Source organism: Salvia splendens, unplaced genomic scaffold (assembly GCF_004379255.2).
Source record: "Salvia splendens isolate huo1 unplaced genomic scaffold, SspV2 ctg346, whole genome shotgun sequence".
Classification (NCBI taxonomy): Eukaryota; Viridiplantae; Streptophyta; class Magnoliopsida; order Lamiales; family Lamiaceae; genus Salvia; species Salvia splendens.
In genome coordinates, this window is record NW_024598989.1 from 1 (window position 1) to 6173 (window position 6173).

Below are 6173 nucleotides of genomic sequence, written 5' to 3' on the forward strand. Positions count from 1 at the left end.
GTAGATGCTGCTGTAGAACTCTCATCTAAAGGTCACATGTTCATGTATTTACATATCACATCACGACAAAAACACGATGCTTTGAGGAAACAGTTTCTGGTGTGTACACCTTTTCTTTTTTCTCTTGAATGCATGTGTGCATACTTTTATATGGACTTTTATGTTTCTCTAATCATAATTGTAACATGGGCAGGTATCTTTCCAGTTACTGTGTATGGCGCTTTTCTTCCCCGGCATATTTTTTATCGTCTCCATGCAGTTTGTGCTTATCTGCGGTGTATCTTTGTTGCTCTTTTTGTGTTATTTTTGTATCCTTCATTTGACATTATACTGGTGGATCAAGTCTCCGTTGTCATCCCATTGATGAAATTGAAAAATCTATCAAAGGTTAACGACCACTTAAAGTGACTTATTGCTTTAATTTGATCATAATCAGTTCATTGCCATTTACATGTTCTGCACTTTGTTTCATTTTTTTTGTCTAGGTAGTATTTTATTGCCATTTTCCAGACCTATTACTGGCTCAACACACAACCATTCTTAGGAGAATCTATCGTAAACCTATAGATTTTCTAGAAGAAATGACAACAGGTATCTTTAAGCTTTTGTTTACTTTTATGCTCAATGTTTTTAACATCATTGCAAGCATCTTCATTTTATAGTATTAGATAGCACTTCGTGCAATTTTATGAAAATTTTGTGCACTGCATCTGTCTGGTCTGTTGTAGGTATGGCTGATTTAATTCTTGTAAACAGCAAATTCACTGCATCAACATTTGCGAAGACTTTCAAGCAATTAAGTTCACGAGGGGTTAGACCTTCCGTGCTTTATCCAGCTGTTAACGTGGATCAATTTGACGAACCTAGTGCTACTAAGTAACAGACATTACCTAATCTTTTGGTATCTTTAAATTTGAATATACCTCACTTCCCAATCACAAAAACAACAGAAGACAACTGAACATATTTACCTATATAGTACGCATATATTTATTTATAAATGACACCATTATGTTTTAGTCCATATGGCTGAATCTTCTATCGTTTATTACAGATTGACTTTTCTTTCTATCAATCGGTTTGAAAGGAAAAAGCATATTGAACTAGCTATATCTGCTTTTGCAATGCTCTACAACAGTCAACAGGAGTTCCTACGAGGTGATAAGAGAGAGGAGCTTTCTTTGGTTATTGCAGGTAAGGTTCGTCTCTTATCTTCTGTATGTTTATCAGTGAGATCTAACTGATGACGTCTCTGTTATTTCACCGTTCCTTCGTTTACCCAGAAATAAACATTAATAGGGGCTATATTTTTAAATATTATTTAAAAATCTATTTTTAGGTAATTAATATAATTAATAAGGGCTTTAATATAATTATATCTATAAAATAGGAATAAATTCTAAAAAATATAAAATAAAACATTGAAAAATAAATTCATTAAGGGCTTAAGCCTTACCCTATCTCTACATGGATCCGCCCTAGCTTCGTTAGTCAAGAAATATATCACATGCAAGTATCGTTCAGTGGGCATGACATATATATAAAACCGATGGAATTTGCTTTGTGTGAGTTGAGTTATGATAGACTTTATCACAAAGTGGTCATCATATAACGCCTCCAATTATTTTATACCTTGTGTAAGAAGCTCTTGTTTCTTTCCTATATATACCATTTTAGTCAATCTTAAAACTGGATAGATTCTATATGAACTCGTGATTCTATAGCTGGTGTCGGATTCATAGTCTCATACAAACTTGCATCTGTCAGGTGGCTTTGATAAAAGGCTGAGGGAGAATGTAGAGTATTTGGAGGAACTGAAATGCTTGGTAGAAAGGGAAGGCGTCTCTGACCGTGTGCAATTCATCACGTCTTGTTCTACACCTGAAAGAAACACTCTTCTTTCACAGTGCCTCTGTTTGCTCTACGCACCCAAGGTCTGCTATATCAAACATCCTTCTGTATTGATTGATTGGCTTTATTATAAATAAACTCCTCCTAAATGACATTCGCTAAGCAGGACGAGCATTTTGGCATTGTCCCGATAGAAGCCATGGCTGCCCACAAACCAGTAGTCGCGTGCAATAGTGGGGGTCCAGTGGAGTCAATAAAGAACGGAGTGACAGGATACCTCTGTGAGCCTACCCCTCAAGACTTCTCGGCTGCCATGTCTAACTTTCTTCGTGATCCTCAGTTGTCGAAAGCCATGGGCATGGAGGCGAGGCAGCATGTCGTGGAGTTGTTCTCTACCAAGACATTTGTTCATCACCTGAATGCCTATGTTGTTGATACTGCTCTTCGTAGAAAGAAAGAGTGAAGTGACGTTAAGAAGATATCAGCGATGAAGATTGTGATTCTCCAATACTCCTGTACAAGTACTATAACTCTAGCTTCTTCGAAACCATACATAAGTTTTGCCTCTTCTTTAACTCATTTTCTCTTGTATTTTGAAATTACTTTTCACAGAATTATATTTCTATGTATTTTATAAGATCTCTCTCTCTCTCTAAACACACACACACACACACACACACACACGTCCATCTAAGACGCGAGGCATACTCTGGTTGATCAGGATCCAAAATGTATTTGGACTTGTTAATTTCTTATTGCGATTAACTAATCTCTATAGGGAGTGTTCGGTTGGCAAGATTAAATCTTATGATTAAATATGTATCATGTTTGGTTCATAAGATTGAACCCTTCAACTTAATCCTAGATGGATAGTCTCATGATAATTAGTCATAGCCTCTCCTTCCTACTAAAATAATCCCACAACTTAATAGATGGATAGTATCATGATATTAGTCATGGCAACCGAACGTCACCATAGAAGATTAATAAAATTCTGTTTGGATTTAACTAGTTTTTGCTCTAAGAAAAGTGTCGTGCGAACTCACTTTTTTTTATTTACCACAGCAATACTAAAGCTAGAAATGTGGCATACGTATCTTTTTCTTCATAGAATAACTTTAAAAATGTTCCGACGCTCCCTACAGATGAACCCTAAATGGGTATTTATACTACAGACTTTGAAATACGAAGCAAAAATAGATATAAAATCTTGTGTTAGACACTTCTAGCGGGTCGCTTGGTTCGTACGTCTGCAAACTAAGTGGGTCGCTGGGATGCAGCGGCTTTTCAACAAGTCACTGAGTTGTAGGCCAACGAACTCATCGGGTCACTGACAATTCTCTAGACATGGACGAAATCTCTAGCACTGAGTTTGCAGTCTCTTTGGTCTCTCCAGCAGGTCGTCGGTCTCGACCTTTTGCCCTGGACTTCAAGTATTGCACTCATCACTGTCGGATGAGAGCGGTTAGGGAGTCTTGCACTCATCGGGTTTCATCACTGTCATCCGAGGTCGGTGTAAGTCTTTTAATTGGCTCGTCACATGCTTGTCTCTACTAGATTTGCATCAATACACTTTTTCTTGAACATCATCATCGTTTTAGTCGTGAGTTGCAAGAGTTGTACCCATAGCCAACTGCACAAGACATCATCTTATATTCCAATTCATCAAACTAAAAAATCCATTGAGGAATTATGCTAATGAGTTTCTCTTTGTTATGGTTTCACTTGCAATTATTTTGTGATATATTCCATGCGTCATACAAACAAAAACTTTGGTAACAACACAGTTTTAATACAAATTAATAAAATAAAAGAGAGAAGAAAGCAAAATAGCTATTTTACTAATTTACATTAAAACTCATATCGTTTCCAAGTTTCTATTTTAAAAAAACGAATGGAGTATATAAAATATATTTGAATTATGTCGAAAACAACATTAAAAGGAAACAATCTTGGTACCATAAATTTTTGTTTCTATTTACTCCCTCTCCCTCGGTCCATGAAAAATAATTTCATTTTGTCAATTTGGAATGTATACAAAAAATAGTCCCCTTTCTGAAAATGGAAAGTTTACGTCTTATACTTAGCCCACTGTTTCTTCACCTCTCTTACTTTATCTACATTTTCTTCTCATCTCGCTCACTTTACCAATTTCTCATTAAAACATATGTCTTTCGCAAACTACTACTTTTGCTTTTTGTATAATGTTAATACACACTATTTTTGTATGTTTATGTCTGAAAATAGTCCCCTTTCTGAAAATGGAAAGTTTATGTCTGAAAATAGTGTGTATAAAGTGAGAAAAAATAGTCTCGTTTGTGAAAGACATGTGTTTTAAGTACACAACTATGTATAATGTTAATACACACTATTTTGTATGCAATTAGGAATGCCAATTGGGTAAACACGTTCGAATTTCCGAGGTATTCAGAATGTAAATTTTTAATACTAACCTTAACCCTTCAGATTTCGGGCTAATCTGTACAAACTATTTTTTTGAATGAACAATTGAAATGTTACAAAACAACATCTTTTGTCATAATACGGATAAATTTAAGAGGGAACATTTTTATTGTCCGCGAACTTTGTCAAACTATCATTTTAGATCCGTGAATTTGACAATATTATTTGAGGTTCGTCAACTACGAGTTAATATCAATCGGAGAATATATTACTATTTCTAAGTTTTTCCGGACGAAAATACAATCAGCCGTGAAGGTTATATATTTTTGACTAATTTTCTAACTATAATTTCTCCTTCAATATTATCACTTAATTATGTGACAAGCAAGAAAAGTTCACTCTTCAAGTTTTTATAATTAAAGAATTTTAAAATATTTTTGAGATATGGATACTCGTAATTAACGTCACAGTTAATAGACTATACTTGAATATTAATATATTATTTTATTATTAAAAAATATATTAAAATATTTTATTTAGAATATATTTTATTAAAAATATAAATTAAAATTTTAATATACTTTATTTTGAAGCTCGGATTCAAGAGAAGACTAAGGCTACGAGATTCAATCTTTGGATTCTATTATCATAGTTCTTATGTTTTCTATATTTTCCCTACAAGCTATGGGTCTAGTATATTTGCTTATGAGTAGCTAAATTCATAAAATTATAGGGATGTGTTATTAATGACTTTGGTTTATACAATTCCTATTTATATCCATTCTAAGTAGTGGATAACGCTTCATGTTTGAGTGACACATTCTATGATGATTTATTAGATTGCAAAGTAATCGAAAGAGGATTTGCATGCTAGAAGAACTTAGTTGACACTACAATTAATTCCCCTTAAAACAGTACTTTTAATTGAGAATGAGAACAAATTGAGTCTTATGTGTTTTTTGTAGTTGTTAATCTAGGATTGATGTCCTTAGTGTGCATCTACTTTGTGCCTCATGTACAATATTTATGTGACTCGTTCCAGTAAAGCATGAACCGTGCTGGGGATGTTGTAGTTGAAACTTGTATAAACCATAACTGTGAAAGCACATCCTTAGAATTCCGTTTTATCTCTGTGTTTTATTTGCAATTATTAATTTGTTTCTGTTATTTTCAAGCTTTTAGTTTTCGAAACCAAACCTAATCGTGTTTGAAAGAAGCTTAGTAATTGATAATCAATCTGTGATCGTATTCCCTTTGTTCGATATTTCTGTATTGACTCTTAGCTATACTATATATTTGCAGGTATTTTTAGTGCTACTAAGTCTACCATTATTTCATAATCAATCTGAACCCCACCACACGCTCACTTCAAGAATCAATATACATAGCGCTATAATTTCATGTAACTTTTGGCTAGTACCAGTGAAACAAATAGGCAAACATATTTCATGGAGTACTATGAATCTAGCTTTGACCAAATGAACGGTCTACTTTTGAAAAATTGCAATTTGGAACTCCCTCCGTCTGAACTTAACTGTTATTTTGGCAAAGAAATTTAGATGATGGTATTTAGTTAATTAAATTAATAATAGTAAAGTAAGAGAGAATAAAGCAAGACAGAGAGAATAAGAGTGAGGATGAAGTAAGAAAGAGAATAAAATATGAGAGATGAGTCAATTAATTATTACCGAAAGAAAAAATGTCTCACTTAGGTTGAAACATACCAAAATAAAAACCGTCTCACTTATACTTGGATAGAAGGGGTGTGTTATAATGTTATATTCAGTGGCGGATCCAGGAATTAAAAATGGTGGGGTCAGACGAAAAAATTAATATAAGGAATAATATTTAAATATATAAAATAGTAATAAAAATACATTGCAAACGAAATATCTCTATTTTATTTTAAACACGATAAT

General features: G+C 33.6%; 1 pseudogene; it reads left to right on the forward strand.

Annotated features, from left to right (window-relative positions):
- Positions 1 to 3: 3 nt before the first annotated feature.
- LOC121789820 lies at positions 4 to 2488 on the forward strand (annotated as a pseudogene).
- The last annotated feature ends 3685 nt before the right edge of the window (positions 2489 to 6173 follow it).